The sequence below is a fragment of the Stegodyphus dumicola genome, chromosome 7 (assembly GCF_044657685.1).
Source record: "Stegodyphus dumicola isolate Sdum_Otavi_A_Nest chromosome 7, ASM4465768v1".
NCBI classification, from domain to species: Eukaryota; Metazoa; Arthropoda; class Arachnida; order Araneae; family Eresidae; genus Stegodyphus; species Stegodyphus dumicola.
The window spans coordinates 162,090,056-162,103,577 of NC_140774.1; the positions used below are offsets into that span (position 1 = coordinate 162,090,056).

Here is a 13,522-nt window from a genome sequence, read left to right on the forward strand (position 1 = left end):
AATAATTTTGAAAAATGACCAAAAAAAGTATAAAAAAAGGGTAATGTGGAAAACACAAATTTGAATTTTTAAATGAAAAACATCATTACTTTAAAATCTTTAAATGTATAATGACAAGAACATTAAAAATAAAACTGAAATAAATTAGATATTACAAATCATTTAATACTATATGGTTAATATATAATCATAATGCACAGCGTTTCAGCAATATATGAAACAAAATTTAATATACATTAAACAGACCTGTAGTATTATGGACTTAATTAATTTATTGTTTACTTTTATATTTTACACTAGTTTTTCAGTAGAAATCATTTTAGCTCTGAAAACAAACTCATTAACCCTCAGCCTTTCGAGTGATTTTCTGCGAATCCTTTTAAAACTGTCGCTAGTTTTGGACCGAACTTCCCGTAAAATGTCGCGAAAATAACCCTAAACCTCTGAAAATTGTCAAGCAGTTCTTTTGTTATTTCCCATCCCTCCCAGAATTTTACTTCAATGATTCCGCTAAGTGAGATTGATTACACTCGATATTGTTCGGTAGATGTGAGCTCTCAAGAGAATTGCAAAAGGCTAGAGGCTGCAGCTGCGAAACTTGAAAGTTTCCTTCCCTTAAACAATCTTATCTCTACATATCTTCTCTACATATAATAAAAGAAAGAGTCTGTCTGTGTGCGCGCGACTGACCCCTTCTAATTCCGTTGGCGGAAAATGAAGTGGAAATTCCGTCCGGAAGTGACGTTTATTGCATAGCAACCAGTCTCTCTCACTTCTACATCGCTCGAGGCTCAGGCAAAGGAGGTAGTTTGTGAAAAAGGCTGTTTCGCACGTGCTGCACAGAAAATGGCAGCAGCGAAAAAAACAACTACCAACCAATTCGAATTAATGGTGTCATTTTTCGAAAAATATCCGCAGCTGTTAAGCGGAAAAATTGACAGCACATTTAATAAAGAGAATAGGAAAAAAAAAAAAAAAAAAAAAAAATGGGAAGACTTAACGGATATTTTAAATGCAGAAGGAACTGGCCCTTCCAAAACTGCAGATATGTGGAGGAAAGTAAGTATAATTTTATATATGATCTTTTGCAAAATGGAAATATTTGAAAAGTTTACATCTTTGTAAACTATTTGTTAACAGGAACTTTATGTTAAAAATATTTGTTTTTTGTCTTAAAAGGTTATTCAACAATGTCATAAATCAAATAATTGAAGTATAGCATCGTGTACCCGTGGTTAATATTCCTATTGAATTAGAATTTTTAGCAACTGATGATTATATCAATGATTTTATTTATTCATAAATTATACCAATAACGTAGCTACAGGTAAACTATGTATTTTAGATGTTATTAACTATTTTTTTTTCTGAATGTTGTGTCAGAAATGTTAAAAAAACATAATATATTTACATCTTTGCATAGATTTCCAGGTCTTCTCAGAGCCAAACTTTTATCTGTATTTACTTCTCCAGAAGAAAATCTTATTGAATTCTCTTGTGACAATAAATTGAAGACAAAATTCAACAGTAAGGAACGAAGTCACTTTCTGATATTATTAAAAAAAGGAACAATCTGAACATGACTCCATATTTGTGCTAGCCAAATTCTCAGTTGTTTTCTATGATTCTAAGATTTTCAAAATGTGTTCTATGGAAAGGGGTTTATTCTTTCCATTAATTACAGTTCATTTAGTCAATGATATAATTGTTCAAAATATTTAGAACATTTGTATAAATTGTTTCTTAATATAAAATATTTCATTTATCTTTAAAATTTAATCAACCTAATTGTATTAGCTGCCTGTATGCTGGAATTGACAGGTCAAGCAGAAAGCTGAATCTGAGTACTATTGATTTACCATGAATTCCATAAACTGCTAATGCTTGGGAATATTACTACAAATCATGTGCACGTTACACAACATAAATTTACTTAATTAAAATTACACAAATCGTTCTATTAGAGTGTATCTTTCTGTATAGCATGCTTATGAATATGATCTTGTTTTATATGATTCCCTTTTTAAGCATGCATAGGAGTACTTACACACGAATGATTAACAGGTTAGAAAATATTATTATTATACTATATGAAAAAAGGGCTAATCTTTGGAATATGGTAACAGGTAGTTTGGCGACATTTTGGTAAGCGATAAAGGGTACTAGCTAGGACTTTAGCAGTGTACATGGATAAAGTCAAGAGTGTGCGCACTGCCATTTTTGTGCAATTCTGGGATTTTTTTAAAACTGAAAATAGGTCGGCATGGATGATACCGCGTTTGTGAGTTCTTAAAAACGCGGCAAGCAGTGGGCGATTCTGCACTTTGTCCCAATTTCGCATCTAATCTTTGTCATGATTAAGCACTTTTGTTCCATAAAAGTTCTAACATAAGCGTAATTCGGCTAGCAGACTGTTGGGAAAAATATTGAGTAAAAAAAAAAAAAAAAAAAAAAAAAAAATGCCCTTTACTTCGCGAAAATGGCGTCCAAATAAAAACTAGCAGGTTGCTATAGCAGGGTTGGTCGCCAAAAAATCGCCAAGTTACCATAATCCAAAGATTAACCGAAAAAAGTGTTGCATATTTAAATTACACTAATGTCACTACATGTATAAAATTCTATGAAGTGTGACAAAATACAACATGAGCTTGCTTATCAGTAATTATTTTTGACTCGAATAAAATACAAATCATAAATTTCATCAATATATCTGCTTTGTGTAAACATGGAGAGATTACCAATTTTCAATCAAGAAGAAAGCAGCTAAAATAGCTCAACATAAGAGAGAAACTGGAGGAGGCCCGGAAATTAAAGACATTTTGACACCATTAGAGGAGCGAGTTCTTGCACTTTATGGCAGCGTTATGTCACGTGGAAACGATGAAGTTCCTGAATCTGCTGTTGAATTTCAATGCTTTGTAAGTACATTAATTGTTAAATTTAAATCATGTTAGAAAATAAATGCTAGAAGCTTTAATGACTGGCTATATACACTGTGAAGTAAAAATGTACATATATTTCAGAATTATAATCCAATATATGACCTTCTGATTGTCCACACATTCATATTTAATTATGATTCCTCGTATTAAATTTAAATAATATTAATCTTTTGGAATTTTAGGTACTCTTCTTTATCGGAGTCCGATTCAGATATGCATGCATGTTTATTTTCATGCATGCATACATTTCTACGTAAGTATGTGTACACATATTTGCATATACATACATACATTTTTGAATCCGTCCCTATAACAGAAGAGTACCCAATTTTATTCCACAAGATATGTTTGTAAATTTTGCATATAAAAGTGAAATTCATTTCCAATTTTGTTAGTATCTCCTGGAAAAGAGAACATGTTTTTGCACCTAGTTTTCAAATTTGAAAATGCAGTATGTTTTAATAATTAGTATGTTTTTAGTTTTAAATAATGCATATTCATTATCTCGTAACATTCTAAAACCATACCTTATAACTTTTTCTTTTGGAGTACTTACATAAAGGCATACTAGTGTTACATACAATTTTTATAGCATTCAGTGAGTTTTAGTTTGCTGTTTCAATGATAAAAAGTTATTTTAAATGCTATAATTCTTTCAACTTCATTGCCTTAAATGAAAGCATTTTATTTGTATAAAAGTCTTAATAATACTTATTTTCAAAGCTCTTTTTTATTTGTATAATATTTCTTAATAGTCAATATTGTCAGTCATCAATCTTCACAACTACTTTTATTTCAGGAAAATGTTTCTCCTGAAAATATATCAGAAGGAAACATTCCACTGTGTGATGTCGACTTCAACACATCATATGAGGTGCCAGTGCTTCAAATGGTGGGTCAACTTTTATAAAAATCATTTTAAGAATTAATGTTCTAACTAAAATGTTCATGGTTTCCTTTTTATAAAATGCAAACTGTTTTATTTTCAAATCATTATTTAAAACTTAACCATTAATCCTCTAAAGCAGCCCTTATCTATTGTCTATCAATCTTACTTTCAGAACAAAAATGTTAAAATATACATCATATAGCAACAAAATGTTGAAGTGTATAATAAAAAATCCACAATTATGATTACACTGTTTAAAAATGTCATGCAATCTAAAATATCAATTAGTTCAATATTTGAACATTACACTGGTATGCAAAATTTAACGATAAGATGGTTTTGCAAATGTAATATTACACAGAAGTGTTGACCCAGATCATGCGATGTGTACGTTGTGCAAATGATTCAAAATTGGTGAAATGTGGAGTGTACTAATTTTTTATTTTACAATCATAATCACATGCAAGCCATCTTTCCAAGTGATGTCTTACTCATGTAACCAAAAAAAAAAAAAAAAAAAAAAAAAAAAAACTGAAAGCTTTCAGATTTTACATTACATCCAAAGGGGTGTTTTTTTTTAACATTTTGTGTGTTACCTTTATTTATTAACTATCATGATCTTTCCACTTAAACCATAAAATTCAGTTCAACAGCAATATTGCAAAATAATTTTTAAATGAGCATATCTTTAGAATTTCCGATACACAGTCTCGCGCGCTGGAGATATATTTTTTTTTCTTCCCCCCGTACAGTGTTGCTATTTCTCGCTTTGAAATCATTGAGTGCTTTAATCAAAAATTTCTTACTGTTACAAAATAAGAAATCGTTAATAAAACAAATTCCAAATTAGGGCTTCTAGATGTCCATATACAGTGGAAGATTACATTATTGAAAATTTGATGTTTTTAGGTACCGTAGTTTTTTCTCAATGCGAGAATTTATCATAGTTTGGATTAAAAAAACTGAGCGAGCCTTGCAGGTTTGCTATAATGACAATACGCGCCATGCAAGGTGCCAAAAAGAGAGAAAAGACATGAAGAAATTTTAAAGCTAAGCTGTTCTAATGACTGAACAATTCCCAAGATGGAGAAATATAGGACAAGTGAGCAAAACCATCCAAACAAAAAATCAAAAGGATGAAAATGCTCTCCAAAGGCTTGTGAAAGGATGCTGTGTGCTTGTCCTTAATTTTTGCACATCAACCTATTAAATATTGGAGATTATATTAAGGATTATTGTTTACTATAATTAAAATATAAAATATTTTTCAGATAATTTTTTATTTATTCTGACATGTCTGAATTTCAATTACTATTTTCAGATTCTAAAAGGAAACGAAAGCCTACGGCAGCACAGATAGCTGACAGGCTTCTTCAGAGTTACAAAAGCACTGCACAACATCAGTTGCATATAGCTGAGTGCAAAGAAAAGGAAATCAAACTACTAGAATTGCAGATAGAGCTGCATAAACAGAAGCTGGAGTTTTATGCAATAAAAGCAACTGCAGCAGAAAGAAGAGCTGTTGCAATGGAGAGACTAGCTTTGGCAGCTAAGAGGCAAGCAATGGCTGCAGAAAAGCAGTGTGCGTGGACAGAAAAAATTTTCCATTTAAAAAATAAAAAAGTTAAGACTGATAATCAAAAAATAAATTTTCAAATGAGAAAAGAAAATCTAAAATATCTGTAATGTGTATTTTTGTAATAAAATTGATTTAATAATAATTAAAAAAAGATAAATATTTTGGATATGTATTATTTGTGCTTCTATAACTTCAAAATCTAAATCAAATACATATTATTCAATTAAAATATTTATTATCATTAGTTTTTAAAACGAGTTAAAATTAAATTATCTCTGATTTTAAGAGCAGCAGCTCTTAATGATGGTTCAAAAACTGTTGGTGGAATTGGTCCCCATGGTTCTTCTCTGCAATCATTTTCAATATCAGGTAATTTGTAATGCCTGCAAATATTATGCAACACTGCACAGGCATTTACAATTTTCCCAGCAGTTGTTGGTTCATAATTTAATTCTCTTGCATGCAGTAGACAGCGAAATCTTGATTTCAAAACCCCAATACATCTTTCAATGCAGTTTCTGGCTGTTGCATGCTTCTTGTTATATCTTTCATTAGCAGATCCTACAGTTGGGGAAGACACAGGAGTCAACAACCATGGTTCCAAAGGATAGCCTGCATCACCTGAAGTATTAAAATATATTTTTCACACTTGTGAAAAGTAATTTATTTTTTAAATACTTTGCAATTAAAGTCTTAAATACTAAATACTTAATATATATTAACCAGAGAGATATATACCACATGAAAAACAATGAAACTTTACATAAATTACTGGCACAAAACTAAAAAATTACTTTCCTAAAAGCCAAGAGCCAGTTTCATGATGCCTGGAAAGTGCATGCCGAACTCCTGAAGATCGCCACACAAATGAATCATGTGAACTACCAGGAAATTTCGCATTGACGTTGGTGATCATCAAATCAGAATCGCAAATCTGAAATAAAACGAGGTCACATGAAATCTTCATACTGCTTTAATATTATTTTTGACCACTAGACATAAGATGTCAGAAATATACCAATCAAATTATCGTCAATCTAAACTAGAGATGTGTGTGTCGTGTACCCAATGGCTACCAAAACAATCACACCAGGTGAAGGGCATCTATGGTATTGTTTGGTTTGGTTTATTAGATTACGGCAAAGCACTCGAGGGCTATCTGCCTTAAAGGAGGGATGCCTTCGTGGAGGACTTTTTAAGGGAAACTGGCTCACATACACCCATGCAGTCAGCCCGTTCGCGGGATTTGAACCTCGGACCGAACTACCAGTGTTTAGCGACGTTACCGTTCGGCCGCTGGTAGGCTTGGGCATCTATGGTGACACTGAATGCAAGCAAGTGACGTGCAGTCTCCTTGAAGCCTCTAGACATGCAGATCAGAATACTGTATGCAGAACCGGGACTCGTCTGAAAAGATGACACTGTGCCACTCCTGTATCCAGCTTTATTGTCCAACGCACCAAAGTAGTCATCTCTTTCTATGCTGTATTATCAAGGGAAGTTGAAGAAATGATTGCCGTGCTGATAGTCCACACTGCTGCAAAGTCGACGCTCTGTATGAACGGATACTGGGCATGCTGCAAACATGCCCATTTCCTGACTAATGATTTGTGATATGGTTATATGGTTTTTCAGGGCTGACCTCATAATATATCTGTCCTCTCGGGCGTTGACATGCTGCATGCTATTCAGTATGACACTCAGCAACCCATTGATTCCCTATTCACATGACTATGGTTGGATGTCAACCAGTGCGTCGGGCGATTTCACGGAATGATAATCCACACTCTTGATAGAAAATGGAGTATTTTGCGGTTTCGCAGCTGAGTATGGTGGTTCGGTAAAAACCATCGAAACTAGTCCTGCGAAAATTCTAAAAATATAACACTGATTTTTGTTGTTTGTCTTCTGAATTAATGTTCTACTGTATTTATTTATGAGGGTTGGAACTTTAATAGTGGCAACACAGCTGAAAAAAGGCTATGCAAAAAACCAAGGAATATCACGTATACCACACGTGAACTACATACCTACCTTACCTCTCATCAAAAAGACTCGTCCTGCCTACGTAACGCGCCTGCGGAGTGACGCGAAGAACGGATCCTTGTATTAGCTCGCGGTCTAAAGTAAGTGTTGTCAGGATGTTTTCAGAACAAGAACAAAGATATTGGATAAAAATTGAATGTGCCAGAGGTCGTACAGCACGACAGGGTCATCAAGGGCTTCAAGAGGCTTGCAGGGAATCTGCATTGCCTTACAGAACCATAGCATGATGGGTGAAAGCATTCAATGAAGGACGCCAAAACATGGCAGACGTGCTGCGGCCAGGTCATCCGAGTGTCAGCGATGCAGACGTGCAAGCTGTTGCCGCACTAATGGACAGTGATTGCCGCCAAACGATTCGTCAGCTGGCCGGACAAACGGGATTAGCGCATACGACTGTGCTGCACATTCTGATGGAACGCCTGTCCATGAGAAAAATTGCTTCACGATGGGTTCCACATCAATTGACGGAAATGCAGAAATGGCTACGATACGATCCTGCCCGAACCCACCTGGAGCGCTTTGAGCGCGAAGGAGAGGCTTTTTTACGCCGTATCATTACGCTGGATGAGACTTGGGCCCGATCGTACCAGCCAGAGCTGAAACGCCAATCAAACGAATGGTGTCATCACGGGTCACCACGACGTTCGAAATTTCGTCAGAACCCCAGCAATGTGAAAGTTATGGTGATTCTCGTTTATGACTGTGATGGTGTCATCCTAACGCATACCGTTCCCCCACAGCAGACCGTCACTGCGCAGTATTACTGCTCATATTTTGGAGCACAATCTCCGACCAGTTTGAGAAAAAAACGGCGACACTTTCTGCAGAACACTCCTCTCATTTTGCATGACAATGCTCGGCCGCATTCAGCGCAAGCTGTGACTGATTTGTTCAAGCAATGGGGCTGGGTAGCGGTTTACCATCCACCATACTTCCCAGATCTAAGCCCTTGTGACTATGACTTAATTCCTAAGATGAAGGAACCACTTCGTGGCACTCGCTTCCAAACTGTTCCTGAGACTCTTGCGGCAGTAGACCGGTCCATTCAAACTATCAACAAAACAGGCGCTGCTACAGGTATTCTGCGACTTCCACATCGTTGGAAACGGGTTGTACACAATGCTGGCGACTATATTGAAGGACTGTAAAACATGGTGACATGAATCACTTTTGTATTCCTTGTAAATAAACAGTTGCCACTATTAAAGTTCCAACCCTCGTATTATCAGTTAAATGTTTTTATGTAATCTTCAAGTGTTTGTTTCATATGTATGTTTTTTCATTTATGTTTATGTATATTATACATTATTATTGGAATTCAAATGGGTCACTCAGTGATCTACAGGTTGTAAAGATTAGAACAATTAATATCGTAAAGTTTGCATTAAAGTAGACAGTAAGTCAAAGTTATTAGTACTGAAATTGCAACCACTGAAAGCCCATGCATACACTGATACAGCCAAATCATTCCATTTCAACAAAACAATTGCAGTATTTATGGCTTTGAACACTCGTTTTAATTTTTGAGAGTGATAAGCATTTTGCTTGAATTTAATAGGTGAAATACTACATTATTATTTTATGCTATCAGGGTCAATGTTCCTTCTAACCTTCTTCGGGAACATACAAGGACCTGACTCGGAACAGAGAGCTTACTAAAGCTATGTTCACTAATTGTGGTAAGTAGACAGGATACAGACGAAGGGTATACAAAACCCTTTATTTTTCTCTATATACAATAACTTCCGTACTTCGGAATACACTGACCCGCCACTTGGGGTCTAACGTAAAAGTATAAAAATAAAACTAAACTCTAATTTAACTTTAAATTAATAAACGTGGAAGATTGGCCTTATATTAACAGGAAGCGTATGTAGTACAGAGACTGTGAACACTACAATACGTTTAAATTTATCAAGAGGATTAAAACCTCTGGCCCGGAAGGCAAACAGCAACTAAGTAACTTCTGAGGTAAGCGGCCTGCTTTAACTCACTGCTTCCTCTCTCTCGCTTGGCAAAAAGCCACAACTTAAATACTTGGTGTTCGCCAGACAACTTTGCATAAAAACCTTCACGCTTATAATTCTGGCCGGAAGTAGAAAATAAGAAGTGATAGTAAAGATTTAAAATAAAATAAACGTTAGTAAAACTTAAGATCCTTACATACTTCCCGCCAGAGTTAATTAGTTTGAAACTGAGGTCTAAAACGACCTTGTTGAAAACTTTTAGCTCTAGAATCTAACGCGAGGCCAATCTTTTACAAACATACTTCGCTAGAAACTAGAAATTTAAAAGAAAGAAATTTGTTACAATAGCAGCTCCCATGATATACAACAATCTTTTTTCATCTGTACTGCATCTAAACAGGAGCTTTTATTCAATTCTGGTTCCTTCCAGAGATCTGGAAGAAAAACTAGTTTAATGAAATGTTACACAATGAAATGGCAAGTAACATATACAATTATACTTCTCTTAACATTCTTATTTCATTCATGACTATTTTAATTATCTCTCCCCGTGCTCTCTGACATGTGTTGTAAAAGAACACCAAACACGAATGTGTTTCTGTCTACGTGTGCCACACTTCCTCCTACAATCAAAACACTAACGTGTTAAAATTCAACATAACGAGACCTCTTAACACACCCTAATTTCAACTCTAAACCCTGAGGTACTATTGTAAAAGTGGCTAACTCTAAAGTGTAGCGTCAGAGAGCCTAGATCGTCAGAGATTCAACCTTTAACACATATTCGCCATGATTTAGTCTTTACAGTCACACGAATAACAAATTTTTAACATTACTTTCACTTTTACCATATCACGGTATTTCTTAACATTTAAAATAACAGTTCACATGTATATAAGAACATATCAACATGCCGTTAATTTTACACATTTGAAAACATACATTAGTAGTACATTGTTAACTTCTATTCTTTTCAAAGCAAGTGCCAATTCTTTCTACATTGAAATAATACATTTCAAAAAGTCTTTCAGACTAAAACTTCTTTCTTGCTAGAATGTTTTAAATAAAATTTATACAATAACTTTTTACAATATTTAAGTTTTTACACAACGCTATTATACATCAACTTTAGTTTTACGCGCGAGTAATTGAAAAACATAATACGAAAATCGGTCACAACTCATTTCTCGCCCTTTTGGCGATAAAGGTAGACCTCGCATGAGGTAAAACTTCTTGAAATCTGCCACTTGCAGTAAGAATGAAAGATTAACTTAAGTTTGCAAAGTAACATAAAATTTTATTTATCTTTGTAATATTCGGACATCCTTTTCTGGGCCCAGTCTTTAAAGGTACTGCAGATAGTAGTTTGATTTATCCTCCTTCTTGTACGGGCTCGCCCTTCAGTGCTTTCCTCTGGAAGCTTCCTTTTTTCACCAGTTCGGCCACCCTTGAATACCTTCCTTTTCTCCTCTGCTTGTGGTCTTGGCCGTTTGATGGCAGCTGGTCTTGGCGGAACCGGGAAACTTCTGTCGTGTTCCTGCTTGGACCTCGTTGTTGGCCGTTCAAATTTTCCTTGTAACTTTTCCTCCGCCGCTGATGGCCCTTCCGCAGTTCGGCTACATTTACTGCGGAGAGTCCTGTCGGATGAGTCGATCTTCCGTTTTAGAGCCGGGTTATAGTTGCCGTCATTTCTCCTGGTTCTCTTCACATACGTCGTCCTTCTCCCTTCTTCATTCTGGGGGTGTTCGTGAACTCTCTTTCCTGGACGGTGGAACGGCTTCTTTTTCTTGTTACCTTTAATTTTTCCGCGGGGAAATTTTCTTTTCACTTGCTCCTGCCTCTTATTGGCTTGCCCTTGTACTTGTCGTTTTTCCACCTCTGGAGCTTGTTCCCGCGGTGTCTGCCGTGCCGGATCCTGCAAAAGATCTGAAAAGATTTGCATTTTATTACGATCGAAGTAGGGCTTGATTTGATCAATGTTTGCGGAACAAGTTTCACCATTTCTGGCTATTAACACTACTACAGCGTGAGTTATTTTTTCTATAACATATGGTCCTTCAAATCGTGGAAAAAATTTGGCAGTTTTATCTTCTGGTGCTGAAGAAAGTGAATGCTTAATTTTTAAAACTTCATCCCCTACTTTATAAGTTACTCCCCGTCGTTTCAAATCATAATAGAGCTTCTGTTTTCTTTGTGCTACTTCCGTATTCTTTTTTGCTTCTTTTATTAGTTTTTCTATATCACCCATTTTAAATTCTGGGGCTCTTTGTTGCACATAAAATAATTTATCTAACGGTGTTATAATCTTTCTGCCTAGAAATAACTCAGCAGGAGTTTTGCCCGTTGTATCATGTTTTGCGGTCCTAAGTGCGAAAGCAAATTCATTGACATAGTTATCCCAGCTTTTATGAAAATTTTTAACATAACTACGGATAATTTTCACTATATTTCTGTTTACCCGTTCCGCTATATTTGATTGCGGCCGATACGGGACCATTTTTAAATGACGTATGCCCAGTTTTTGGCACATGTCTTCAAATATATTACTTACAAATTGAGCACCATTATCCGATAATACTTTTAGGGGCGCCCCGTATTTTAAAATATATTTATTTAAAATAGAATCAGTAACTAATTTCGCGGAGGCTCGTTTTAAGGGAACAATTTCGGTCCATTTACTAAAATGATCAACCATAACAAGGAGATAGCGACTTTTATTTAACTGACTTTTTGGGAAAGGGCCCAATAAATCGATGCCAATTATTTCATTTGGAAATTCGGATTTAATACTATTTAGAAACCCGGCCGGGCGGAAATTAATATAATTAACGGCTTGACATGTTGGGCAGGACTGGACATACGCCCTTGTTAACTTTTGCAGTTCAGGAAAGTAGACTGCCTCGCGTACGCGTTGGATAGGTTTTCGAATACCAGCATGAGAAGCTAAAGGGCTGTCATGGAGCTCCTGCAGGATATTTAATCTAAGACTAGCTGGGTAACAGGTCGAAATTCGTTGTTGGAATTCATAGTTTTTGTATAGAATAATAGACCATCTATTAGTTCGTAATGGGCCGCCCTATTTCTTATCGCCACAATATCTTGGTGGCTAAAATTTTCAGGATCCTTCAAATACTCATAAATACTTCCAAACTCAGGATCCTTACCCAATTCGGTTATTACAGTTTCTCGGGAATTTATTGTACATGCTGTAAGCATTGCCACCTTTACGGCATTACCTTGTTCGTCAATTTTAATTCTTGATAGGGCATCTGCTACGATATTTTCCTTTTCGGGGGTATGCTTGATTACCAGATTATATTCTTGCAGCTTGAGTGCCCATCTTATTAACCTTGGGGATAAATTTTTCCATGAGTACAATCTAGTTACCGCCGCATGATCAGAGTACACTGTTATTGGCGCCTGTCCAAAATAGACTCGGAACTTTTGCACTGCTAACAGAACTGCAAGTGCCTCTCTCTCGGTCGCGGAATAATTTCTTTGTGTTTGATTTAAAGTTCGGCTAAAAAATGCCACGGGCTGCTGATTTTGCGAAAGCACCGCTCCTACCGCATAATCCGAAGCATCCGCTGAAATTTCTAAATTCTCATCCTTTTCAGGAAATTTCAACACAGGGGCTTGCGTTAATGCTTGTTTTAATTTTTCGAAAGCACTATTGGCTTCGGCCATCCACGAGAATCTTGCCTTTTTCCTTTTTAATTTTAACAATGGCTCCGCGATAGCCGCAAAATCTTTTATAAAGGACCTATAATATGAACAAAGTCCTAGAAAAGAAGAGAGCTTCTTTGCCATGTTTGGAGTCGGATACTTTTGTACAGCGATTATTTTTGATTCATCTGTCTCGATCCCTTTTTGAGATATTTTGTAACCTAAATATTTTAATTCAGGGGCTGCAAATTTGCACTTTTCGACATTAACTTTTAGACCGGCCTCATTTAATAAAGAAAACACCTGTCTTAAATCCTGTACATGTTGGTCGAGATTATCACTAGTAATAATGATATCGTCTAAATAGATAAATGTGGACTTTCCAAGAACAGGTCTTAACACAATGTCCATGCATCGCTGAAATGTTGCCGGG

At 35.7% G+C, this 13,522-nt stretch overlaps 1 long non-coding RNA gene across 1 annotated transcript; it reads left to right on the top strand.

Annotated features, from left to right (window-relative positions):
* Window positions 1–699: 699 nt before the first annotated feature.
* LOC146996570 (uncharacterized) lies at window positions 700–5,487 on the top strand. Its single transcript, XR_015041918.1, has 3 exons — window positions 700–1,059; window positions 3,742–3,834; window positions 5,153–5,487. It is a non-coding gene; the product is annotated as an uncharacterized LOC146996570 (long non-coding RNA).
* The last annotated feature ends 8,035 nt before the right edge of the window (window positions 5,488–13,522 follow it).